This window comes from Eubalaena glacialis, chromosome 12 (genome assembly GCF_028564815.1).
Source record: "Eubalaena glacialis isolate mEubGla1 chromosome 12, mEubGla1.1.hap2.+ XY, whole genome shotgun sequence".
Taxonomy (NCBI): Eukaryota; Metazoa; Chordata; class Mammalia; order Artiodactyla; family Balaenidae; genus Eubalaena; species Eubalaena glacialis.
In genome coordinates, this window is record NC_083727.1 from 60,685,908 (window position 1) to 60,713,460 (window position 27,553).

The window sequence follows — 27,553 nt, forward strand, 5'->3', positions numbered from 1 at the left end:
AGCCACCATGTTCAATTTCTTTAACCAAATTGAGCAGGTATCACGGTTTTGCAGCTTTACATTAGGTTAATGTAAAGGTTGTGTTCATTTCACTTACTGTATAATTAGGATTTGAGTCCAAATCCCAGAGTGCGTATGACAGGGATTTTTCTTAAGGTGACTATCTGCTCTTCTCAGAATGGTCTTCTTATTTCTTGTGTTTCTAAAATCAGAAAAGTGAGTATAAACAAACAATAGATGACCTTTGTGTGTAAAACATCTGAGCATAGAAAGATTAATCGACCTGCATCAGTCAGTCATTAAGTCAAATAGGAGCTTTTCTTGTACTTTTAAACCTCCGATTTACAGTCAGGCAAACTGTATAAAAAGGCTGGTAATACAGTGACGCCCAATGCCACTGGGCTTTAGAAAGCTGACAATTCCTGTAAAATAGTCATTAAACAACCTCTAGAAGAGACTCATCAGCAGATGCCCCCAGGTGAAGGAGAGAGAAAGCTGAGAGAACGAAGGAGAATCTAACATCTTAGCATGACTGAATTAAACAGAGCATATTATGCTGATTTTCAGAGTCAGCCCAGTAATTTAATTTTCAGAGCAGTTCCTTTGATTGTAGCAACCATTTTATGAAACATTAATAAAACTTTGTGTGTGTGTGTATAACACACATCTCTTTTCCATTTCATTAAGAAAAAGGAGTCAACATAGTCAAATTTGCTGACCATTCTGTAAATGCCAAAAAAAAGAGAAAGATTTTTGTTGTTTTTATTTTTGAAAAAGCAAAGGAACAGAATAATATAGCTCCCACTGTATTATTCCATAGTAAGCACAAAACAGGGAAAGGAAATAAAGTACATAAATTTATTACATGTTGGTCCATGGGATTTTACATTAAGACTCTGAGCTAAATCACTACTGCAATGTATAATCCAAATGTGATTTTGTACCTCCTGGATAATGATGTCTACTGTGCATCCAAATTAATTATTGTAGAATATACATTGCCTTGTATACTAAGTGTTTAGCAAAGACATCTAAGACAATAGATATGTCTGCATCAAGATACCCGGTGGAGAGTTGTTTTTAATGATTTTTGTTTTACATTTTGAATAACAGAAGATTCACAGATATGAATGTGTTAAAGAAGGAAGGACCTTTAAATAATTAATACAGATGGGCCTCACTTTACGATTACGTATGTTCTTGAAATGTGCATCATAAAACTATTTTCTTTGCAAGTTAACTTGTATTTTCTCATTTATTTCCATCATAAAACTGAAGGTCCATTCTCACTGAAGTAATTTTTGGCTCAAAGACAAGGATCACATTTAAGAATGAATCAACCCTTTTAAATCAGTGGTGAATCTTATATTCAAATCTAGTAATTATCCTTAGTCTGAGCTTTTTGGTTATAACTCTCTCTTTTCTTTCATGACACAGCCCTTATTTTAACCTTATTGTTAGATACCTTGTATTCCCCACTCCTCTATATTATTTTTTTAAAGAAATAAGCATATATAAATGATAAACAAATCAGAAAATTCTTTCAAAGTAACATATAAATACAAATAATACATTTGTTAATGAATAGTAAAAAATAGCCCACACCACCAGTCACAACAAGGATGTGGGAAATGTCACAGACTAGGCAGCTCTAGAGGACATTAGGGGACCAGAGACCTGAGTTCACTGCAGATGCTGTAGGTGACTCACCACAGATCTTGCTAGGTCACTTGGCCTCTCTGGGATTTGGTTTCCTCATCTTTAAAATGAGGAGGCCACACTAAAGGGTGAAATGTTTTTTTCCATCATTATAGCTCTGGGATCCCAATAAGGGCTATGTAGGCCTGGTTAGTACTTTCTATGATTCTTAACGTGCTTATTAATAATAATGTCTTTGTTAAACTTGGCAGTCCTTCCTCATAGTAAGATAGATACCACTACAAAGACAATGGCCACATGTTATCATATCGAAGAAAGCCATTTCCCAAATAGTGTGCGTGTTTAATGATTATTCTTATGTTTGATTTTCATTTTTTATGCTTATGGGTTTTCCCAGCTCTTCTATTAAATTATAAATTTCTATAAATATTTCTGTTCTGAGTTTACAATTTGGACCTTGATATTTGTTTCTATATTTGAGACTCAAAATAATACCCAGGTGGCACAGATAGAATTCAAGTTCTCTTGGGTATTACTATTGTATATAAAAGCCTGCAGAGGACTGTCAGAATTTGTTTCATCTCATTACACCAAACATGTTAATTAACTCTTTAAGTTCCATAATCTTATAAAATGAATAACCTGTTGGGAAAATCATAAAGATTCACATTTAAGCCCATACCTTAGGCACTTGTTAATCACCAACTGTAAAATACCCATACGATTAAGCACCACACATTCAGGGAAGGAAGGAAATGAAAATCAGTTGTTTAACAGACTTTCATCTGGGAGAGATTTTATTAAGAGCCTCTTTCCTATATGCCAAGATATGAATGCTTGAGTATAATTCAATTTTATACAAAAGAAAATTCCACTCAAATCTAAAGATAGAATATTTCTATTCCAAGTTACTTTCCACTGAATTACTGCGAAGAATTGAAAGATAGCAATCCCAAATCCTAAATGTATGAAACAAGTCTTCAAATAATTTAAAAATAACATTCGCAAATTCTTGGAGCCACGGTTGACAGCAGAATAAGGCCGACTGCTCAGTGGGTTAAGGTTAATTCCATGGTGTGTAGGAGGAATATAGTTAACTTGAATGTTGGTAGCAAACCTCCTTGGTGAGTGTGGCCAATTTCCTGTGATTCTTTTAAAAGGGAAACACAGTGTGGAACCCCAAATGCCAGCCCTAAGTTACACAATCCACTGGGCTACACTTTTTTCAAAAGTTTAATTTCCATTGTTAGTCCTATGAAGAACAGCCCTGCCCTCTCTATTTCCTTACAGAGCTGCTTTTGATGGAAAACTTTGTGGATGTTTGTGATATTGCTCAGAGCCCATTGGCAGATGAGCTTCTCTTGCTGTGGCCTCCATCATTATTTGCCTGTCTTGTCTATTAACGAGCACTATCATCCCATCGTGGGATGACAGCTGCAACACGTACTCAGGCGCAATAAACAGCTAAATGAGGCGCACAGCAATTTCACTTGTCACCAGCGCCCTCGGCACGACTGGCTGCACAGCTTGATGCATAAATTCATGAGGCTGTTGCATATGATGGAGTATGCTTGGCTGAAAGAGGTGATGGATAGCAGGGCAGCTAAAACTGGCCATCACCTTGACTCTGTCAGGACATTTTTTAAAACTACCCCATCAGCTTTCTGGTATTCAATGCACTATCATAGCAGAGAAGACTCTAAGGTACTGATTTGATACTTTTCTTCAATAAAGACTTTTTTGGGGAGTTTTCTCTAACAGGAGGTACCATGAACTGAGATGGGTTTCATTTATTCATCATTACCTTTGATGCTGCGAGATTAACTTATGTTTAAGAGTAGAATTTTCTACATAAAAATCTCAGAATAAACTTCAACCTCAATAATGGGATGAAAACAACATGGAGTTTTGAAAACATTTCTGAATTGTACTGTAGAGCAGTGGATTGGCTAATGTGAGATTTGAAGAATTTGAAAATAAAGCATAGGGATATTTAAACACATAGATTCCAGAGATGGAACTTAAGTACAACTCTTTATAACATTAAATTAAATTCCAAGACACATCATTACATCAGTGTTGGCAATTCATTTTTTAATTGGTATACAAAACACATGGACTAATATTTTATAAAAGTACCTCCATCAAAGAAGTGCTACAATGGGGACTTTAAAAATAATCAATGATACAATGCATTCATTTCTCTAAAAATATCCCTTTAACCTCTTACTTACTCAGCTGCTTGAATTTAAGCTAGAACTCCAACCCCCATAGGCAGGGCCCTGGGTGTCCCACTGAAATGGGCTATACAACCTCCATCTATGTTAGTGGAAGTCATCTAAGGAAGACAAATATAAAGGCAACAAAATCAATGAGGCAGTTTCCTGCAAAGCTTTATGCATTAATCTCTATCACACAGAGAAATATACACACACCAGTGTAAGGGAAGGAAGTCATTTGTTCTCTAATAAAAGAGAAAACCCTTGATAATAAGCAATTAATAAAGTTGTCATGATTAGTTATGCAACTATGAATCAACATGCACAGTAAAAATGACCACTTTCTATAGACATAAAATATCTATGATTCAATCATAGTGAAAACAGTCATTAATGTGGGTGATTATGAATGATTCTTATGGCTACTTTCCTTCTCTTCCTTTTGTAATGAAGTAGGAACTCCTGAGCGAGAGTTAATCTAACAACTCAGACACATGTAATCTAGATCAGAGAACAAATTTATTAGCATTTCCACTTTTGTTCTTATCTTCCCATATCCAGACTCATGTTTCTCAAACACGCATGTCCAAAATCTCCTAAACTTAGCAAAAATATTTTTAAAAGCAAGCAAGAAAAAGGTGAAATCAGTGGGGGTAAATTTTAGTATTCATATGAATCCAAAGCGCCATTCCAAATGATGAAAAACATGTCCAAGGATGTAGGAGGAAAATACTTTTGAATTGTTTGAGAGGAAGGGGAGTTTCAAAGAAGATACTGTGTTGGCCAAAAAGTTGATTTGGGTTTTTTCCATCTTACGGAAAAACCCAAACAATCATTTTGGCCAACCCAATAATTACATGGCAGGATATCTGATGATATCCTTAAGATACTGCTTTAATAGCTACTCACCTGGCTAGTCCCAGAACTAGGTGGCTCTGATGTGGGTATGGAGGTATAGATACTGGCCATTGGTGGGGAGGGCAGATGGAGAAGAGAAACTTTGAAAGAATAGGGAAGATTAAGGAGATTCCTTATCAATAAGACTAGATTGGAGGACACTGTGAACTAATAAAGATAACAACATGCATTGTGTACCTACTTGAAGTCAAACATTGAAAGATCAGGACTAGAGTAGGTAAATGAGACAATCTACTCAAGTACAAAAATTAACAGAGTACCAAAAAAGCTCAATAATCAAGATAAGTGATAATTTAATACGATATATTTTAAAATAGAAATTAATGCAAGATATTCATAATTGTATTAATTCTATTGTTGCATAAAAATCACTGCAAATTTAATGGCTTAAAACAATAACCATTTATTATTTCAATTTCTGTGGGTCAGAAGCCCATCACAGGCATGGTTGGGTCTACTTAGGATCTTACAAGGCTGAAATCAAATTGTAGCTCATGGTTCTCTTCCAAGCTCCTTTCTGTTAATAGCAGAACTCAATTCTTTGTGGTTGTAAAACTGAGGTCTCCATTTCCTTGTTGCCTGAACCTATTGATTATGCTCATTCCTTGTAGCTGCTCCCCAGTACTTGCTTGTGGCTCCCGCCTTCAAATGCAGTGCTGGTAGGTTGAATCCTTTCCACACTTAGAATCTCCCTGACTTCTGCCTTTCTTTTTCACCATCAGCCAGAGAAAGCTCTCTGTGATTAAAGGCTCATGTGATTAGATCAAGCCCACCCAGATAATTTTCCTATCTTAAAGCCAACTGTGACATACAACATAACATAACATAGCATGACATAAAATAACATAACATAGCATAACAACATAGCACAACATATCATAACATAATCATGAGAATGATGGCCCATCATGTTTACACATACTGGGGATTGGGAAGGACATTTTTGGGCAGCTATTTGAGATTCTGCCTACTACAAGGATGAATAAAATATCAAAATTTTAAATAAAAACAGGATTTAAACCTGCCCTTGTATGACCCTGACTCACTTCCTCACCCAAGCCCCAACTGGGTTTCTGATAAAATCTTTTTTTTTTTTTTCAAAAACAGGCAGCTGGCCTATGAATCATAATTTCCCACTTTGAATTTTTAAAATATTGAATTAAAATATTATTTATTTATTGGTGCCACTCTCTCCTTAAATTTTTGTACCCACAGTGAGTGCCTCAGTCACCTCACACTAGTCTCAGCCCTTTGTGTTTCACCTGCACCTTCTCATGTAATTTTCCTCACAACCTTGTAAGGTGGGCCTGACCAATCCCTATCACATATGGAGTCACAGAGAAGTTAAGTAATTTGCTCACATTCATATAGGTATTAAAAGACAGAGTTGGGATCCTAACTCAGATTCACCTGACTCCAGAAACCAAGCTACTGTCAGCACATTGTGGGCCTTACTAGGAAGGGTCGATGAACAGAGACTATGTCAGCAACTCAGATCATGGATTCAGAATACTTTACCCGGCACTCCCACACTGTTGATTTAAATCATTAAAATGTTTAAGCCTCAGATTGAGATAATAAGAGGCACATTTTATAGTCTATGGAAAGAGTAAGTGACAAGACTATAAATTCTTTAAGATTAGGGATATCTTTGATTTTATATATAGCTAGTATGCAATAGTTTTGTGAGCAAATTAATATAGAAGAAATGAATGAGATAAAATCATATAAAAACTCTATGACTGCTATGATCTGTGAAGTACCATGCAATTATGATATGCCTTCTGCAGAAACATTAGATGCTTCCGTTAGGGAAATATCCAAATTCTATAATGTTTTATGGAGTCATCTCCCATGATCAGTTTCCTTAATATAATAATTAGTTGAATCTGAAGACCTAGATTATATATATAGTATTAGACAAACATAGTGGTTTAAGGTTGGTCTCCTGTGCTCTCTAAATTGATAACATAAGACTAAGCAATGCAGTGACTAGAACTGGCTGTAAAAAATGTAAACCAAAAAACCCCTCAATGATAAATTAGCTTTTATTTATTTATCAGAATGCACGTTCTGTTAGACTGTGGTCTATGAACAGGAAGCAACCAACAACCACCTGGTTAGTTTAGCCAAGGAAAGAAAAAAAGAGAGAGGAAGAAAAAGAAAGAAAGGGAGGAAAGGAAGGAGGAAGGCAGGAAGGGGAAGAGGGGGAGAGAAAGAGAGAAGAAAGAAAGAAAGAAAAAGAAAGAAAGGGAGGGAGGGAGGGAAAGAGAGAGGAAGGAAGGAAGGAAGGAAAGAAGGAAGGAAGGAAGGAAGGGAGAAAGGAAGAAAGGGATGAAAGAAGGAAGGAGGGAAGGGAGGGAGAGAAGGAAGGGAGGGAGGGAGGAAGGGAGGGAGAAAGAAAGAAAGAGAGAGGGAGAGAAAAGGCCTTTCTTGGATAAACTCAGATAATTAGATAACATGATATTTTGAAATATGTTACCTAGAGTCATAACCAACTCTATAATTTGAACTTTAGAATCATTTGCATTTCTTAAAGAACTTACTCTAGAATATTTTTATATTGAAGTATGTTTTCTTCTTTCAAAAAAAAGTGACAATCTAACCTAAATGAACATTAGCCAAAGCAGAGTGCAAAATGTTGGCGAGGAATCAGGAGTCCATTTTATACTCAACTTTTGGCTAAGCTAGGGCTCCGCACTAGTGCACTCCAGATGATAGATTGGAGCTGTGCTTGGCTCGTTATGGATTTGGCTGATATCTGGCTGACCAGAAACACTTTCTTCCTCTGGAAACCCAAATACCTATTTTTTTGAGCAAAATTATTCCAGTTCAATTCATTTCTAATATCCTTATTACATTTTTTCTGTTGCATTATATAGCCACATCTACAGTGATATATATTTAAAATACGAAACAAATTATTAATTTGTTTCAGGCCACATGCTTTTACAAGTTTTAATAAAACTTCAAACTTTTATTAATTATATATTTTAATCCATGGATATGCAAATACTAGATTCATATGCTAAAACATGGTAAAGATGCTATTATCTATTATTCCTGTATGCATATATGTTTATAAGCAATATATGTTTCCATTCTTTAATTTTGTCCTTTCTTTCTTTCCCTACTCATTGACAATGATGCATTATGTGGCACCATTTTTATAAAAGAATACCACATAGACTATACATATGTTTCTAGATATGATGGCTCAAATGAACACTACCTTTTCTATTAGCCTCCTGCTTTAACTTGTGTTTTCTTTAGATACATTATTATCCTTTCTCTTAATTATTCTCTTTTCCTTTTACTACACAATGATGAGTCTTTCTATTTTAAGAGGTAAGAAACAGAGCTTCTCTACCAGAACCTGATCCAGATTCCACTTCAAAATGACAAATGACTAAACAGATACCCTGGTATGTTCCAGAGTGAAAAAAACAAGTTTAATAATCATCATCATAATTTCTTTGCTGAGCTTCAACATTAGTCCTGTACGATAGAGTTGATCATGTTATGTCCCTGCCTGAAACGATTCGAGGTTTTCTCCGGGTTTTTAGGATAAGAATTTAGGCCTCCAGAGCACATGGCCTGGCCCTGCTCCTGCCCAGCTGCTTCTGTGTCATCCTACTCATTACTCTCTCCCCTCTAGCTATACTTAATTTCTTCTACTTCCACACATGTGGACTGCATACTCATATGGATTAACTCTTTTAGTTTAATACTCAAAATGACTCTAGGAATTAGACAATAACGTTATCTTTACTTACATGTGAAGAAACTGAGACACAGAGAGGCTAAATCACGTACCACAATAACGTTATCTTTACTTATATGTGAAGAAACTGAGACACAGAGAGGCTAAGTAACGTACCACAATAACGTTATCTTTACTTATATGTGAAGAAACTGAGACACAGAGAGGCTAAATAACGTACCAAGGACATGTTGATAAGAAGTCACAGAGCTAAGATCTTGACCCATAGGCCAGAACTTAAGCACTCCTGGGAATTTCTACAAAGAGGAAAGTCTACAGATGTTCCTCAACTTATGATGGCGTTATGTCCCCAAAAACTCATCATAAGTGAAAAATATTGTAAGTTGAAAATGCATTTAATACACCTAACTTACCGAACACCATAGCTTAGCCTGGCCTACCTTAAACATACTCAGAACACTTATATTAGCCTACAGCTGGGCAAAATCATCTCTACACGAAGCCTTTTTTTTTTTACAATAAAGTGTTGAATATCTCATGTAATTTACTGAGTACTCTACTTAAGTGAAAAACAGGAAAGATGTACGGGCACAGATGGTTGTCAGTGTGTCACTTGTGTCCCCTCATGATCACATGGCTGACCTGGAGCTGCAGCTCCTGCTACTGCTCAGCAACACGAGAGTTTGCATTGCATATCACTAGCCTGGGAAAAGATCAAAATTCAGAATTTGATGTATGGTTTCTAGTGAAAGGGTATCACTTTTGCACCATTGTGAAGTCAAAAAATCCTAAATTGAACCATTGTAAGTTGGGGACTGTCTGTATTTTCTTGTTTTATTTGGTCTAGTTACTTGGCAAAACATCTTTGGAAAAACAAGAATAATTAACTACTTTCTAGGCAGTAAATGTCAATGTACAAGTCCTCCAATTACCTTCTCTAAGAACCTATTTATCCACACCTTGATCTAGCTTGATGTGCATTTCTGTGTAAATACTTCTAAATAGTTTACAGACCAATCCCTCAAATATCTATAATGAATTTGACATTCTTTGAACATGTGTATTCTCAAACTATTAATTAGTTTGTATAATATTTTTGAGATGAAGATATTGATTAGTTTGTATGGTAATTTTGAGACATTATGACTAAGATGATCAATATTTCTGGCAAATGCTCATCTACAGGAAATCCAAATTGAAAGATTTTCTTCTAAAAGGCTATTTGCCCAGAGATAACTCTTTAAAAAATGGGCAGGAAAACATCAAGTCAAATTTATGTATGACTATACTGTTGTAGTAGTAAATGACAATTGCAGAGATATGATAGGAAAGATAATGGTGATACTTTTGTGATAAAGTATCAATTCCTATCCCCTTCTCCAATAACAATGATATTAAATGCTTATTAATGAATTCTTTACTATTTACTGGTAGGGAGCATTTTTAGTGAAAGGTACTTGGACTTGGAAATTTATAAACCTTGCTCTATTAATTACTAGATGTGTGTCCTTGGGCAAGTTAAACCTTCTTAACTCCAATTTCTTCATTTATAAAATGGGTGATTTTACTTGCCACGTAGGTTTTAAGGATTAAATGAGATAAGATGTAAAATGTATAGCTCTGCACATTTACATATATTAGAAGTTATATACCTAATGATGTCGTTTTTACTTTTAACTCCTCTCTAATTAGATAGTCTAGAAGATGTTGATAGCAGTTATTTCTTTTTAAAACTTATTTCAGCTTTCAATATTGTTGCAAATTATTCTAGCCATACAAAATAAGAAGTGACTACATCATGGTGCTAAGATTTATAGGTGAAATGAACACCCTGATCACATTACTGTTTCTTTTAGGATATAGATTTCCCTTAAATAATTATAAATTTCAGATTAGCCCAAAATAAACTTGAGTATTGCTTGGCTGATACAAAATAGAATTAGCCAACCTAGCGTTTGGCTTGATAAAGATGACTGAAATTTAAAAATCTAGAGTCCCATTAAAAACAAACATAAATGAGAATTTCAACTCTTAATTGGAATATTTCCCAGTATATGTACATTTAATAACACATGGTCCAAATGCCTTGATTTAGGAATAGAATTTTGATACTCATGTGAATATGTGTCACTGTTTTACATATAAAGGAAGTATAAAAATAAGGAAAAGTTCAGAAAAAAGTATTGTATTTATGTAGAAATATTAACATGAAAGGATTATTCTTAAAGATTATTTGGAAGAGGAGTTTAGAGGTTCATAATCTATCCAAAATATAAGTAAATAATTAAAACTTCAATTACCCCAGCATCTACCGTAGTATGCGATATCCTTTAAATGATCAGTGAATGATATATAACAAGCAAATGAAGGAATGAATGAATACACTTAAAAAAGTTATATCCCATTCTTGTTATATACATCTTCCCCCTCTGGTGCAGGTGACAGAATTTTGTAATTCAAAATTCAACAAAAAGAAACTGTAGCAAGCTATAACTTCTAAACTAGTACAGTTTATTATTGTGTGTTGGCTTGGTATACAATAGAGATGCTAAGGGAGACTACGATAGATTCAAAACTTAAACCAAAATCATGTTTTAAATAAAAATGCACACACTCTTTCAGTTAGTGACATTATAAGTTCTCACTCATCCATTCTGAAAATCTGAGTTAGTATCTATTCTACTTCTTACAACTAGTCTTTTTTTGTAAATCAAGAAGAGTTGCTGTTTGATTTTATAATATCAAAGCCACATCTTTTCTATTCTTTAGTTACCACCTAGATTCAGACTCATACAGTCCCTAACCCCTCATTCAACCTACCCTCTCCATTTTTCCCAGTTACTTGTTTAAAGTTCTATACTGGTCATTTCATTGCCTTGTTCAAAAATCCTCGTTTGTTCCTTTTACTAATAGTTGTGTTTTTCAAGCTGCTCCATAGTTTCTAGGGGTCTTTTGAGAGGCCTCGGGGTCTTCTGGGAGTGGGGAGGAAGGAAGATCCAAGGGATGCAGGAGGGCAGGAGTCTAGACCTCAAACCTACTTCAAACAGAGAAGCATTGCTTTTATGTGTTCCATAGATGAGGCTTCTGTTAGAGATTTTATCTGATGAAAGCCTAAAAACTGTTTGAAAACCGTAGGTCTATATATGGTCTCAACTCCCATCAGAGTCCCAGCCATGGTCTTTCTCCAATGAGTGAGAGCACACCTCTCCAGATTTGTGTTATGCCATACTTTTCCAGGTTTCTTGTTTCAGCCACACCAGGACACTGATGGCTTTTGCCATGAGTTTTGTATTTTCCCTCAGGTTTCCTACATAAGCTCTTCAATCCTGAATCCCGCCCCCCCCAATCCCTCCTTGTTGAATTCCTCCTACACTTCAAAGCTCAGTTCAAATGCCACCTCCTCCTTCTCATCCTCAAAACATTCTCCTTTTGATTCTTTGGAATCTCAATTGCTCTTTCTTGAACCTCTATTGTTAACTGCTACCATATTTTGCCCATGTACTTGAATACATGTTTACTTATCCATGAGACCGTAAACTGATGTCAGAAACCATAATAAATTCAAGTTTTCTTATTGCACGCCTATGTTTAACTCTTAATACATTTTATTAAGTAATAATCAAAGTAATAAGTAATAATAACTTAAGTAAATTAAGTATACTGTACATTTATTAGATTAACTTTATTCGATTACTGAAAATAAATCTGTATCCTCTTATACTAGATACTAAGGATTGTATTCAACATTTTTTAAAATAATATTTTAATGAATATGGCTAGAATTGATCTTACCAGTCAAAACTCTTAAGTTTGCCAAAGAAGAATCATTACTTCTGATTTAAAAAATGTGGAAACTGAAGGACTAGGAGATTATAGCATTTTTTTCACTTTGGAAAATAGGCCTAGAGAACCAGAAAGCTATACTTATTTTCTCTACTTAACCACTAGGAAGCCCTTATTTCACCTTAACTTTTCATTTTTAGTTTTCCTAAGAATGTTCCCAATAAGCTTTGCTTAAACTTCCTTGAAAAGTTTCCTCCCTTTCCTCAGCGTGGGAGCATCTTCCATTTTGTGTGACACAGTCTCTATTTGGATAAGCCATACATATTTAGTTCTTTTTAATCTCACCTCACATCAGCCCTTCCAGCCCCTCAATCATTTTTGTAGCTCTCTCTGAATTCCCTCCAGAACGATGACATCCTTCTGCTACTGAGGTTTTCATAAATGGACACACTTTTCTGACTCTCGATGTGTTATCGCTGCATGTGCTGCCCAAACAGTTTTTATAAACCACTATATCATCCCGTGCAATCTCATACTAATTTTCTGTAACTATCACTCCCAGATTTCATTCAACGTTACTACTTTCCAAGTACAGAAGCTTCATTTCCCTGATTATCTGTGAATTTTCATCCAAGATGCATTACTTTACATTTTTCAAAGCCTAATCGTATTTTGATATTGCCTACTCAGAGCTGTAACCTCTCTATATTCATAAATATATTTTCAGTTATAGCTAGTGCTTGCAAACCACCCAAATTTTGTGATATTTCTAACTGTAATATATGATTCAGCTACCCTTTCTAATTATTAGTCTTAAATCAAGCTAATATATTATACAGACTCTTGCCATTTCCATTTATCTCTTTCCCAAAAGAGAATACATACAAATCTTAGGTAGTCTCACCACTCAGTCTACTGTCACATATTTTATCTTTTGCTTATATGCTTTCATGTGGATGAGTGACTGAGGCATCACATATTTCCCAGCCTACTGGGGTTAGTTTTCTAAGTCATATTTTTAATATAACATATTAAAATACACATCAAGCCATGTAACGCATCCTCTATTGCATAAAAAGTGTTTTCTTTCTATTGTTTTTACTAGACTTTGAAAACTGTAATTCAAGAATTACAGTATTGAGCTTAAGTTACTCTTTTGGATAAAAGAAATAATTATTCCTTGCACTCCCGTTTATAATGGAGAAAAGATTTCTTTTTAGGAATTATCCCTTTATTCATCTTAGGTGGACAGACAAAGCCTCAGAATTCCTTCTACACTTCCTTCTAAGGCATTCCTACCTGTAGCTCCTGCAGGGAAAGGGGCCCACGTGATCCCTTAAGCATAAAATGGATGATCTTCTGTTGTTCGGACCTGGGGTGAGGACTTGATACCAAGGTAGTCCATCTGGAGCCTACTAGGTAGTCTGATGCAAGAATTCTGTCCATATATAGATATAATGATGTAACATATATTAATATTTTTATATATCTGCAAAGGTAATGAAAGTATTGTTATTAAAATTTTATTAGTGGGGGACTTGAGATATAAAGAGTTTGAATGGCTTGTTTAACTCCAAACATATCAGTCAAAAGGCAACTTTTGCAGCACCAGGAATCCAATATTTATAACTGCGGGAAAGCCCAGAGTTAACCCAGTATTGGATTTCCATTGACCGCAGAAGTCTCTCTTCTTCTGCACATGCCCTTTAAAGCCAAAGCTTGGGGCCACCCAGGACTATAGTTTGCTGGTGGCTACAGGACTCACCCACATCCTGGACCTGGAGGATTTCTATTACTATCTTGTGAGGTCATTCCTCACAAGAGGATGCTATATGTATTTTAACTGGAGTATTTAGATGTTTTGTAGTGGGAAATTTTCAGGACATCTAGCTTGCCATTTTGCCAGGAGGAAAAGACTGCAATGGCTTCATGCATCTGTGTGTATCCCTGATCTGGAAAGTCCATGAGGCCTCCTCTGCGTGTATGCCCTCTGTCAAGCCATGTCCGCAGATTGAAGGTGGCAACACATTTTTTTTTTTTTAAGTAATTGAACAAATGAATTCATCCATTTGACTCATTAGTTGACTAAAACAATAGATCAATGACAATTCATTAAAACCTCAGCCTATTAAGCATTAATGTCTTGTGGAGATATCTTCTAAGGAATAGGTGGAACTCAGAAATGGATAGGGCATCTCAGTAATGCTGACCTACTCAAAGGCTCTTGGCACATCCTGGGTCATGAAATCCTTTGCCTATCTGAGGAAATCCAGGGATTCTTCTTAAAGAAAAATGCATGTATGCAGAGAATATATGTGGCCTATGGTTTTGTTTGGTTCATAGCTCTTGGACACTCATCCACAGACCCCAAGGTATGTATGGCACAGCCAAAATTCCTCACAAGAAGAGCTTGATTAATTTGTAGCTACTGGCATTATTACCCCTGGACACATGACCATACCTCTGTTTTCCATAGTCACTTAAATTCGCCCACTACTCACCCCCGAAGTCTCAGAGTCACGGACAAGAATGTCTAATGCGCTCTGCCTATGTCACACTCCTAAAGGATTAGATGCCAGGCTGCTGGGGAAGGTACCAGTTACCCCTTCTCAGCATCTGTTGTGGGAGACCCTACCTCCCACTTATTCTGGGATATTCTTCCAAAGAGGAAGGGTATTTGAATCTGGGTAGTCAAAACCACAAATATTCATTGAATCCTCAAAAACAAACAAAAGAACAAAATTCTTGCAAAGCTGAAAAAAAACATTAACCACATTCCACTACTCCAATCCAGTGTTAATATGTTTCAGTATTTCCTTCATTTTTCCCTTAATTAATTATTTTTCTTATCATTGCCTTATCTTCAATTTTGTTTTGCTTCTCACTATCAGTATTACACAATAAACAACAAACTATACACTCTATAATTACAGTTATGTTTATATTTATGCAATATCTGTTTATATATCTGTGTATCTATCTAACTATCAAAAAATCTATCCATCTTTTCCTGGAACAAAATGCAAAATAATACTAATAGCATTTATGTCTGGATAGTACAATTTTAATTGTTATATTTTACTGTGTTCTATGGCTTCTAGAGTGTGTTCTAAGGTCTCCTTTTTACTGGGAATTCCCTGGTGGTCCAGTGGTTAGGACTTCTGGCTTTCACTGCTGAGGGCCCGGGTTCAATCCCTAGTCAGGGAACTAAGATCCCGCAAGCTGTGCGGCTTGGAAAAAATATATATATATTGCCAAAAACAACCAAAAAAAAGACTAAGGTTTCCTTTTTACTAGAAAAAATGCAGGAAAAGTATCAAAATAAATCAGTTTCCATATGTCCATATTTTTCATAGCATGGTATTTGTAATACTAATTTTCAGTTGTAGCATAATTTCCATTGAGTAATTGAGGGCAGTAATATTAGCTCTTATCTTTTTTTACTGTCATAAAAATGCATATTTTTTCTATTTTTGGATTACTTTTCCAAAATAATTTCCATAAATGCAGTTATTGGCTCAAAGGTTGCAAACATTTTGTTACCCTTAGCAGATATTGCCAAACTGCTTTCCAAAATCTTGTACCAATTGATAATGCCTCCAACCAAGAATGAAGGGTGATAATTTCATGGCCTCCTTGTCTACATTTGTAATATAATTAAAAATTTTTGATAACCCAATATAAAAAATGGCAATTGATTTTTGTTTTACTTTGTCTGCCCCTGATTATCTGAGCAAGGTTTTACATGTTCCATATTTATTTGCAAACTTATTGCATTACTCTGCATATTCTATTTTGTGTAGTTTCTATTCTATATATACTCAAGTATTTCACATACTTAAAAGTGTAGCATATACTTTTAAGTGCTTCATTTACCTAACCATCCATTTTGTTTATAAACAGGGAATCACATAGTACACGCATCTGCAATAAGCAAGCAAACTTATATTTTCAGATTTGCTCAAATGGGTCTATTTTTCTTACTATGGCTACATCCTCCTTTTCTTCCCAAGCAGAAAAAGTAAGCAAACACAGGCACACACAAACACACAAAATCAAAACAAAATTGTCAATAGATAAATTCAATGATTTTTTAAATGTTAGTTTTTCTTATTGACAACTCCAGATCACTCATTCTCCCAGATAACTTTTTTCCCCCTGATTTTGAAATAATTTTCTTTCTGTTTGTTTGATGAAAGCAAGTTTGCTTGCCTGATCATGGAGTATCAGGTGAGTCAATAGGGTTGGCTACTGGAGAATTTACAGCTTCAGATCAATCATCTGTATTAGTGACAGTGGGGATTTATGATGAAGAGTTATGGTGGCAAAGGGATAGATGAGAAAGATGTTTGTGACCCTGGGGATTTAGTCCGACCACAATGAAGAGAATAGAAGGAAAGAAATGTGTGCTTGTCTGGCATAACAAGAGCAATGGATTTGGAAGAGAAGGGTGAAAAGAATTAGGTTTGACTGAAAGTCTGCTCCATGCACGAGGTGAGTATTTGAGCTGTTCATTTGCTCCAAACAAAACATTTTCTCATTTTTACTCCCAGGACAGCAGGAAAAGAGGGAAATGAAGAAAACTTAGTGATAAGTTGGAAGAAGCAGATAAATAATTTTGGAGTAGTCTGGTTATGACTTAACAGCAAATATGAATAAGAGAGGAAAACTTTTGCATATTATAGAGATGAAAAAATCAGCATGAAATTTTGAGAAATAATGAAGTCTTCAGTGCATAAGCATGCCCTGTGAAGGTATTAGCAAAACACAGAAAGGCAAGACTGGCAGAGGAGACAGCGATGAAGACAGAGACTGGGGATTTATCTACACAGACAAGGTAGTCAAAACTATCTGTGAAGCATAGCTCTTTAAGAGAAAAAAATTGCATCTATCTCCCCAAATACTATAGGACACAGGAAGGTACTGTGAGAAAGCTGAGGTGTCATCAGAAAGGATCCATAGAATCAGGGAGCAATATTTATGGAAAGGCCATTTTGTGGCATGCGCTAATTAGTTATATATGTAGAAAGATGAATAAGATGTATTTAGTACGAGATTTCAAAATTTTGTTCAAGGAATAGTAAGAAAATAAAACAAAAGGAAGAAACCAGTTTTATCTAGTCATATTTTAAAAATCCTTTCAAGGAAGGAAAATAACTATGTTATGTTTTATTTGCCCTGAAATCCTAAAATGACAACTAACAGCCAGAAAGCCACAATTATGCTTTGTGCTGAGGTTTCATCAAATAATTTAGTTTTTATAAAATCTAGCATACTGTGTGTTTCTATTATGAATATAATAATAAATATTTTAGAAATTTTGGAAATTACTGAGAAATAGAAGAAAGATTAACAAAACCCTCTATAGTCACATCATTTGGGGGAATTGCTTGAATGCCCTTCCACTATTTTAGCCTTGCATGGTATTTGTTTTTTGGTTTGACTCTTTATTTTTTTGGTATACTTATTTTCTCATAGCTATAGTCACGTGTGAAAACAATATTGTGATGTCTTTTTTCACACACTTTACAAACGAGTGCTTTTTAAGTTATTTCTGCACTTCAAAAATTTTCTAAATAGTCAAGCAAGCGGTTAAAATACAATTTACCTATTTCTTTAATACTGAACATTTAAATAATGCTGAACTAGGTAGCTTGATAAATTTTAAGTACTTTTATTATCATTAGTATTATCTACTCCCATGAGAATTGCTATTTTAGGGAAATCATCAGAAAGTACATAAATAACCTTAATATAAAGCTAATACCTTTTTTCATTTATCTACTTGCTGCATAATAAACAATCTTAAACTTAAAAAAAAAAATAGCTCCCAAATCTACAAATTGAACAGGGCTTGGCAGGCACCGTTCAAGATGACCACAAGCTAAGTCATCATCATTAGTATCCAGAAGTATCTATTGAGCCTCTGTAAGACTTGATGCTTATCTCATTGAAAGACGTGAGATGGTATAGAATTTTCCCAGAGGAGAACATGTGGTATGTATTCAGGAAGGGCTGTCTGTATTCAGGTATGACTGGACTTGAATGCCTTGAATGAGATACCAACAGGCGGAGAACAATTTCAATATGATGGTAAGGGGCAACTCTGAGACATCACCTTAAGTCTTTCCAAGGTCTTAATAAATGATATTACCATCCTTGATTTGATCTTTGGCCAGGATTAGTTTCTTAATTTGAGAATGGTTTGCCTTCAGGAGAGATGGGAATGAGAAACAGTTTTATTTTGGGACCCCCATAAGTCCTGGATCATTTATATTTCCTCAAATTTTGCCTGTAAACAGATCAGTTCTTAGCTCATCTCTGACCTCTCAATTTAGTCTAGGTAGCTAGAAAAAGTCAGGTGGTACCTGCAATATTTTTTCTGGAAATCTTTTTAACTAGCTCATCGAGTTCATTAGACATTTCTTATTTTCCACATTAACTCAAGCAAGTTTTGTCAAACTTTCTGGTGCTGCATAAGAAGGGTCCTCTTCCCTCCAGTGTCCAATAACACTTTTTCACTGATCTTTAGGGTCTAATTGATAGCCTCCTCTAGTCTCGTTAGGCTTCTGCTAATACTCTCTTCGAAGCCCTATGAGCTTTCACTAACCGTCCTTGAGACTTTTGCAGCTTATAGTTGCTGTCTGATCCCAAAGGCAATGCCACATATTTTAGGACTTTTGTTATAGGAGCGCCCCACTTCCGGTACCCGACTATATTTCAGCTATCTATTGCTGCATAACACACCACCCCCAAACGCCATGGCTTCAAACAACCACAGTCATTTAATTTGCTCAAAGATGTGTAATTTTGAACTCAACTATTACAAAGTCAGCAGGTACAGATTATCTCTGTTGCATTGGGGTGTTGAGGGTAGATCAACCCGGGGTTAGGGGATCCACTTTCAACTTGTCAGAGAGATTGGTGCTGGGAAATCAGCCAGGATGTGGACCAGGACCCTGGTGCTTCTCTACATGGGCTGCTTGGGTTTTCTCACAATATACTGGCTGGGTCTTGGGAGCAAGCATCCCAAGAAAATCAGGTGGAAATAGTACCATCTTTTTTTTTTTTTTTTTTTTAAATATTAATTAATTAATTTATTTTTATGGCTGTGTTGAGTCTTCGTTTCTGTGCAAGGGCTTTTTCTCCAGTTGTGGCAAGCGGGGGCCACTCTTCATCATGGTGCGCGGGCCTCTCACTATCGCGGCCTCTCCCGCTGCGGAGCACAGGCTCCAGACGCGCAGGCTCAGCAATTGTGGCTCACGGGCCCAGCCGCTCCGCGGCATGTGGGATCCTCCCAGACCGGGGCTCGAACCCGTGTCCCCTGCATTGGCAGGCAGACCCTCAACCACTGCGCCACCAGGGAAGCCCAATAGTACCATCTTTTACAGCGTATCCTTGAAAACCACACAGTGTCACTTCTGCTATAGACACAAATCCACCCCATGCAAGGAGAGGGAACCTAGCCCGTGCCTCTGAATGGGAGGAGTGGTAAAATCACATTGTAAGAAGAGCATGTGGGAGGACAGATATAGTTGTGACCCCTTTTTGGGTAATACTATCTGTCACATACCCACCAATATTCTTGAGGAAAATTAAAAATTCACTATTGATAATATGAAGTATTCTGGTTGGTAATGTAGCTGTGGCCATTTGTATTTTGGGTGGGAGTGTGTGTGTGTGTGTGTGTGTGTGGTATTATATGCTTGATTCGGGCATGTTGGGGTGGAAGTTGGAAAGAAGTGTGAGGAAACATTTCTTTGTAGAGCATAAACTAGAATAAACAAGCAACAGTCAGAACTGTTGCTTGTTGCTTGTTCCTATGGAAATGGGCAATGTGGGAGGTGGGGGCAGGAGAGTGTTTTCTTGTGTGTAGGGCAGGATGAAAGTTACTTATATGAGAAAAAGAGCAGAGCAGAGCATAGATGCTGAAAGAAATAATCTTATAATGGTCAGGTGACAGCCGGAGTTGCTTAGAAGACCAACTAATTAAATATGGCTGAGACATTAACAGAGGGGTATTTCTTCTCATTTCCATATAAAATCTAGTAATTCTCTGGAGGGTTTGAGAACACGGAGATCTTTGCTTAAACATAGGTGTCTTATGACTGCCACATCAACAGGACCACGGTGAGGTTTCTCTAGATGGATTTGAAGGTAGAGGATGGACTTGAACATGGAGGACCTCAACTGGGCATAGTTGTAGCAGAAAAGAGGAGCATGGCAGATGCCCTTAGGAATGGAATTTGACAGAACTTGTTTGTGAATACATATGATATATACCCTCTCTGGGGGTTCAAGAAATAATTACGGAATAATTCTGGTGGGATAATTTCTGACGGAGGAATTGTTTTGACATTTGACAATTAAAAGAAAGCGCTTCAAGCCAATGTAATGTGGGCATAAAAATTAATGTGATGTCATTTTACACTCATGGGCTGGAGTGGCCTGGACAGCTCTTTCCACAGCTACCATAAGGTCAGAGACTGTGACTCACCCTCTTCCTGGAGAGTTGTTACCCAGGAACTGTTTTCTCTGAATGCAAGTGAGACAGTACCTTGGGTGGAGTGGTACCCTGACCACCTCAGTCAGAATAACAATGCCAGTTTGGGTTATTTTATTTTAATTTTAATTTTTTTTTTTGGTGAAGACTAACATTTTTTTTTTTTAAACATCTTTACTGGAGTATAATTGCTTTACAATGGTGTGTTAAGACTAACATTTCTGAAGTGAGATAGGGATGATATGATTGTGAAAAGAAAGTGGGGAATGCATAAAGAGGCTTCCTATCTGGTGTGTGTGTGTGTGTGTGTGTGTGTGTGTATGTGTGTGTGTGTGTTTGTGTTTCAATGTCTTCTTATGTCCTCTAATAGGAATTTGGGGAAGGCTGCTAGCCCAATGACATTTTAATTGAGAAGCATCATCTAAATTTTATGAAGAAAACAGAGAAGAACATTTCTGTCATCTGTCTGCGGAGATCATTTTCTATGAATGATAACCTGGTACAAACAAAAGACACTTTTTAGACCAACATGAAATATTATGAATAAATAATTACAGTGGTACTCTATTGGTTATACTATAAACTCTGTTTTTCATGATTTATTTTTCTCTACTCTGTGAGTTATTTAAAATCCAGGATTTCAGTAATTCCAATGTTCTCTCATATAATGCCCTCTGTTCTATAAACAGTGGGACAAATATATAAGAGATAACAAAACACCTGAAACGAGGGCACCTCAGGATGGAAGATGTTTGCTGTGCAAAGCCTTTGAAGAAAGACACTGCTTTCAGAAAGAGTTATATATTTGCTGTGAACAAGGCAAGATCAGCACGAAGTTTTAAATCACTTCTTACACACAAGCTCTCGACAGGCATGCAAGGAAGTGAGATAAAGAACACTTGAGAAAATCTAAACTAGCTACCTGAAAATTGTACTTTTAAAGAAAGCATCACTGAGAAAGAACACACCTCATCACCTCTTAACTTCATCAGATGCCAGCACTTGGAGATTTTTAAGTGGACATGCCTTCTCTAACCATTTATGGTCTCCTCTACCTACTCTGACCCTCCTCCTCTTATCCAGAAAGCTATTTCCTACTCACCTTTTAAGATTCAGCTCAAAAGTTGACTCCTAATGGAAGCTTTGCCTGATTCTTTTGCACAGCCTCCCCGCTCCAAGCACTAGCTTTGGCCAAGTGTCCTTCCTTTGGCACCCAGTTAGAATACTTAATCTCCATTTTCTCTTTGTTGGTTTACTTTTCTGATCTGCCTTCCTGCTCTGACCCCAACATACATCCAGTGACTAAAACATAAAGTCTTTTAAGCAGAAGTGATATAGTCTCTACTTTTCTATCATCCATATTCAGTATAATATCTGACACGAAGCAGATGGGTGCTTAATCACTCTCCCATAAATGACTCAGTGGGCAAGAAGCAAATCAATGGATACATTCAGGATACAAAAAAAGTCTGCTACCTCTTCTTTCTCTTCTTCTAGGAGTGTTTTTTTTTTAGACAAATGCTGAGCAAAAAGGATTTTTCAGACTCTACACAGATATTATATCATTCTATTACTGAGGAAAGAGATTGACTTGACAGCTGACACAGAGAAAGGAAAACTACATAAGTATTTTGCTTTTGTCTTTTTCTTCAAGGAGAATGACTTGCAAACCGGAAAGGCTAAAAATGATGAAGAGGTAAATGTGAGAAGACAGTAGGGAAGTACTGAGATTCTTTAAATGAACCCAAATCTCTAGGCTAGGTGAATTTCATGCTACAAAACCGAAGTAAGTTACAGGCATGACTGCAGAGCCTCAACTGATAACCTTTGACAAAACCTTGCTAGAAAACCAGAAATGGGAAAGCCTTTTCTGATTTCCAAAAAAAAAAAAGGAAAAGAAAAAAAAATGTAGAAACTTCAGGGAAATGAGTATGACCTGTCACTGATAAAATTCTGTAAAAGTTTTAAAAAAGGTTATTAGCTTAGCATTGGGAAAATAAAGTGACGCTCATTACTATCTTGAAAGGATTCACCTAGAACAAATCATTCTAAACAAATCCATTTTTTTCATCCTTTATCCTTTTCTTTTTGGAAAAACAAATGAAAACAACATAAATGAATGAAGAATTTGCAGTGGACATCAAATATGTGAATTTTAGAATAAAATTTGATCAAAGTCTCAATATTTCCTTCGTGATAAGAGGATTTGACTTATCTTGGTGATAAGAAATTTGAGCTGAACTGGTAAGTAGATTTATAAACTGGTCAAATGACCATACCCCCCAAAATCATGTGATATACCATTGATACCATGGAGGGACAGGGTCTTATCCTTAGCTGTATCTTATAGTAGCTATTTATTTGGATACATATGTAGAAAGGACAAGATCTCAAATTTGTAGATCAAAAACTGGTAGGTAAGTTGGTTATCATCACATTTTGAAAATATGTGAAAACTTTGAAAAAGTTGTCCAAAAGTAATTAGGTTAAAGATGAGTTGAAATAAATGTAAATTGAAGAATGACAGCATGGAAAAGAATAGGTCTGGTTTCAGTTCACAGGCAAAAGAGCCTAGAATACAGCAGGCGTTATAAGGGAACACTTATTCCCCCTTCCTCATGTTTCCATGTGGAGGGACCTCCACTGGAACAGCACTGCTGGTTTCCACTCCCACCTTCACTCACTTGTCTCTGGAAGAAGAAAGTGCTACTAGATTGGTGGGTGACAGCCATTGGTATGTCCCCATCCCCTCACTGGGTAAAACTATTCAAAGAAAAACTTGTAGTTACTGGAGATTTGCTTTCTTTGCTTCTGCCTCAGATGAGTTGACCCTCCTGGGTCAGCGCATTGTGCCTGCTCTGCAGATGAAAAGGTTCCTCCATCTGGTCTCCCCGGTGTCTGGACTGGGGGGGTCTGTGAGTGGTAGCTAGCAAAGTGTCAGCAAGCCCCTTCAGCTAGACCCTCAAGACGTGTCCTCCAATCTAACTTCTTCAGGAAAATAATTCACATCATGATCTCCTTCTGTCTGATTCAGTTCATCTCACATTTGTTCACAAACCCCAACAGTAGGGGCTTAATCTATGTTTACTGATTATTAAATGAAAACCAGAGAGTTTAATAGTGACCACATCACTATTTCCTATTATGTGGTGCTCATAGCACTGATTGCTTTATTTGGATTGTTTTCTTTGATCTCCCTTTCCCATTAGAGACTTTTCTCAAATATCTACTGATATCTGAGTGGCCAAATAAAAAGCCAGGTAGAACCTCTGTATATGGAGGTAGGCATTGTCAAAGTGATTTTTTTTGAGCCATTTTGGGGTTTGGGGATAAAAACTCAGATGTCAGCAGCTTTAGCCCTTTTCTTGTGGGCTGGTTAATAAAGTCAGATTCTTCAGAAAAATTCCTTCCAGCCTCCTGCTTGGATGGCATAATCATGGGTGCTAGCATTTCAGGACTTGGGTGGGAAATAAGGTTGGAGATTCCGTATTCACGATGAAAGCTTTCACCAACACCTCCAGTTTCACTGTGGTACTCCTGACCTCAACTGTGCTTAGCTCCCTTGAGTCCAGTGACCTCAGTTTTATTCTTTCCAGAGAATAAACTTCCAGTCATTTGCCAGCTGGTAAGGAGGTATCGTGGGGTTCTGATTGCTTCCTAAATAATCTTTTAACCATTCTTTAAGTTTTTAGCCCCACCATCATCCATGCTTTCAGAAATATTTGCTATCACCCAGTTACTGAGCCTTCTGAGAACTTTTCAGGGCAGTGTAAGTCAGATTGCTTCTTGGCTCCTTCCATTGCAAGGTAAGGATTCATCTTTTCAGATCTGTTAAATCAGTTAAAAACTTTCCATTTACTGTCAATTGTTGCTGTTCTCTTCTTTCCCATTTTCTTTGTTTCCATGAGTGCCTTCCTCCTCCACTCCCTTGCTGAGGTTATACTAGGGCTTTTCTGGGGAATGGTGGGAGCAGTAGAGCACATAATGCATGTGTCCAGCCTGCCATCCTTTGGGGCTGTTTTCATTTCACAGGTTTCTTATGTTTTTGTCTCCTGGAGCAAGAGTGAAGGCTAAGTTCAATGACTAGAAAATGATGACCAAGTTTTTGCTTTGCAAATCCTTCCCATTGATCAAAGGGCTCCCTATTGTCATTAACCATTTAATTACAATATAGCTAATGTTTTCATCACTTGTTGGTCTAGGGATATATATGAATAAAAATTCAAGAAGATAATTAATGTCAAAACCAAATATATTTCTTCATTTACGTAGTGCCTCTCTTCATTATAAAGTTAGTGATTAGTAAAAATAGCGCCATTCTTTTCATTGAGGACCTTTTTTCTTAAAGTAGGCATTTAAAACATCAATTATATTTATTGACACATAGTTAATTTTGATTTTGAACTGTAGTAACATTTTCACTGTATTTATTTTATAATTTCTTTCCATTTATAAAAAGTGATAGTGGTGTTTTATTGATGGCAATGACATAAAAACTTAAAAAAAAAATTTTAGGTACAAAAGGAAGAAAATTTAAAGAAAATCATCAAGTTGTACTGGTAGTATCTAAATATAGCAAAATTGTGATGAAGATATGAGTATGACAGGTTTAGGAAATGCTAGAATACATGGTAACGTACTGTTCAACAAATGAGCTAACAGAGAACATTATTTGATGTGTACTGTCCACATTAAAGGACCATAAGGTCTCAAAGTGTGCAAAAGACAAATTGCTGATGCAGCATACTGCAAAATTCTAGGATTACGGAAGGAATGGAAACGTTATTTTAGTGCCAATCCCAGTATCTGCCAGGTAGTAGTAACTCAAATATTTGTTACTTAAATGGAAGAAAAATAGAAGGAAGTGAAGATATTTAGCCCAAAGAATAGAAGGTGTGGTGGGGAAGGTGTTTGACGTCTTTAAATATGTGAAATAGTGTGAAACAAAAGACTTAGAGAAGTGTTGAGGTATACGCTTACATTTATGAGTAGAATGAGAGGGTTCCAAGTTCATGGGAGGGCTAATTTCAGTTAAATTTTGGAAGAACATCAAGATTTTATGTATCTAAAGTCAATACATGCTTTTGAAATCCTGAGTTATTGATCATTAGAAATGTTGGAGGAGTGTCTAGATAATGATCCTACAGGGATGTTGTCAGAGAGAACTGTAGTCGGAAGCTAGCTAGCAGAAGAGTCTTCGGGAAACTTTGGGAAAGCAGGTTCTGGTACTCAAGCCAAACCTACTGAGATAGAACCTGTTGACAACAGACCTCTCAGCTGCCTTCCAACTCTCATCTGAATCTAGAATTGGGACTGACTTCTAGGGCCTGTGTGCAGGAGTGCTCCCAGCAGTAGCCAAAGTTTCCAACTTTGTTTGGACATGAAACCTGATCATCAAGTCTTCGATGCCTCAAACCTAATCATTCATCCATGGTATGGACACCTAATCACTCTCACAGTTACCTCATACTCAAAGGTACAAAATATAACTTATTATCACATTATATCATCAGATTGTTTTAAGTACTGCAAAATAAATAAGTGAGGTTCTCTGACCAAGAGTGATGAAAGAGGACCACTTTAGGAAGAAGGGTCATGGAAGGCCTTCCTGAGCAGGTGGTGTTAGAGTTGAGTCCTGAAAGATGAGAAGAAGCTGGCCAAGCACCCTGCTGGCCCAAGAGTGTCCAGGCAGAGGTAAGAACAGATATAAAGCTGCTAAGCTCAGAGTTTTCAAGAAAAGGATACATCGTCCCGATGTGGTAGGAGAGAAGTGAGCAAGGGGAAGAGTGGAAAGAGGTAAAGTCAGAGCTCAGCCTGGAGCATATCATGGGTGCCTTATAGGCCATTGTTCCCTGCTTCACATCCCATTGGGCTTTATACATAATTTTATTATTGACAATCTATACTTTGTAATTCCCTTACCTGTTTTCTTCACCTGATTCTATGTATAAGATATAAGTTCCTTAAGGTCAGGATCCATTTACTGCTCGCCTGAATGTCCTTCATTCTAGCACTAAAACAATGCCAGTATCCTCTTAGAGGCAGTGCTCAGAATAGCTAGTTGAGTGAAAACCTTAAGGGAAACCGGATAAAACATATTTTCTGTGCTGATCCAAAGTCTTTAGAATGGCCACTGATGGCTTGAGATTCTGGCCGAAGTATCCTAACAACTAAGATGACATATTGCTATTATTAAGCTGATACATTTTGCCAGTATTAAAACACCATAAATGATTTCAATTTGGTTTTTACATCTGTTGATTTAATCCACATAGACTTAACACAATGGATAAATCCAATTGCTATGTAACTTACCAGAGGGTTTGAGTTTTCAGTTTTTCTTCTGTACCTCCTATAATACATGATAGTGTCTCATTATCCTTGTTCTTCCTGCTCTCTCTGACTGTTTTGACTAGGGCTATGCCAGAGGCTGTTTCTGAAGGTGGTACCACTTTTGAGTGAGCCTGGAGTCAAAAAGGCAGGGTGTAGGAAAATCTTGGCTCCATCACACACTAACATAGTAGTTCAGTGCAAATTATTTAATCCATTTTAGAATTAGTTTCTTTACCTATAAATTGGGGATAACAATTATACTTCCCTCCTAAGATTGTGGCACAATTAAGAGATGATGTGTATATAGCGTTTAGCCCAGTCTCTGGCATTTTGGGATCACCACATCTATGTCAACTGCTACTATTTTCATAATTATTGTAACATTACAATATTCAAGCTTGGCCCCAGGTTTTT

General features: G+C 36.6%; 1 long non-coding RNA gene across 1 annotated transcript in view; it reads right to left on the minus strand.

Moving 5' to 3' along the window:
• Positions 1–3,947, minus strand: part of LOC133102614 (uncharacterized) — a 69,517-nt gene extending 65,570 nt beyond the window's left edge. The window contains exons 1-2 of the long non-coding RNA XR_009703019.1: positions 3,894–3,947; positions 98–202 (exon numbers count right to left, since the gene is read on the minus strand). This is a non-coding gene — a long non-coding RNA (uncharacterized LOC133102614). The remainder of the gene's footprint in view (positions 1–97; positions 203–3,893) is intronic.
• Positions 3,948–27,553: the final 23,606 nt, after the last annotated feature.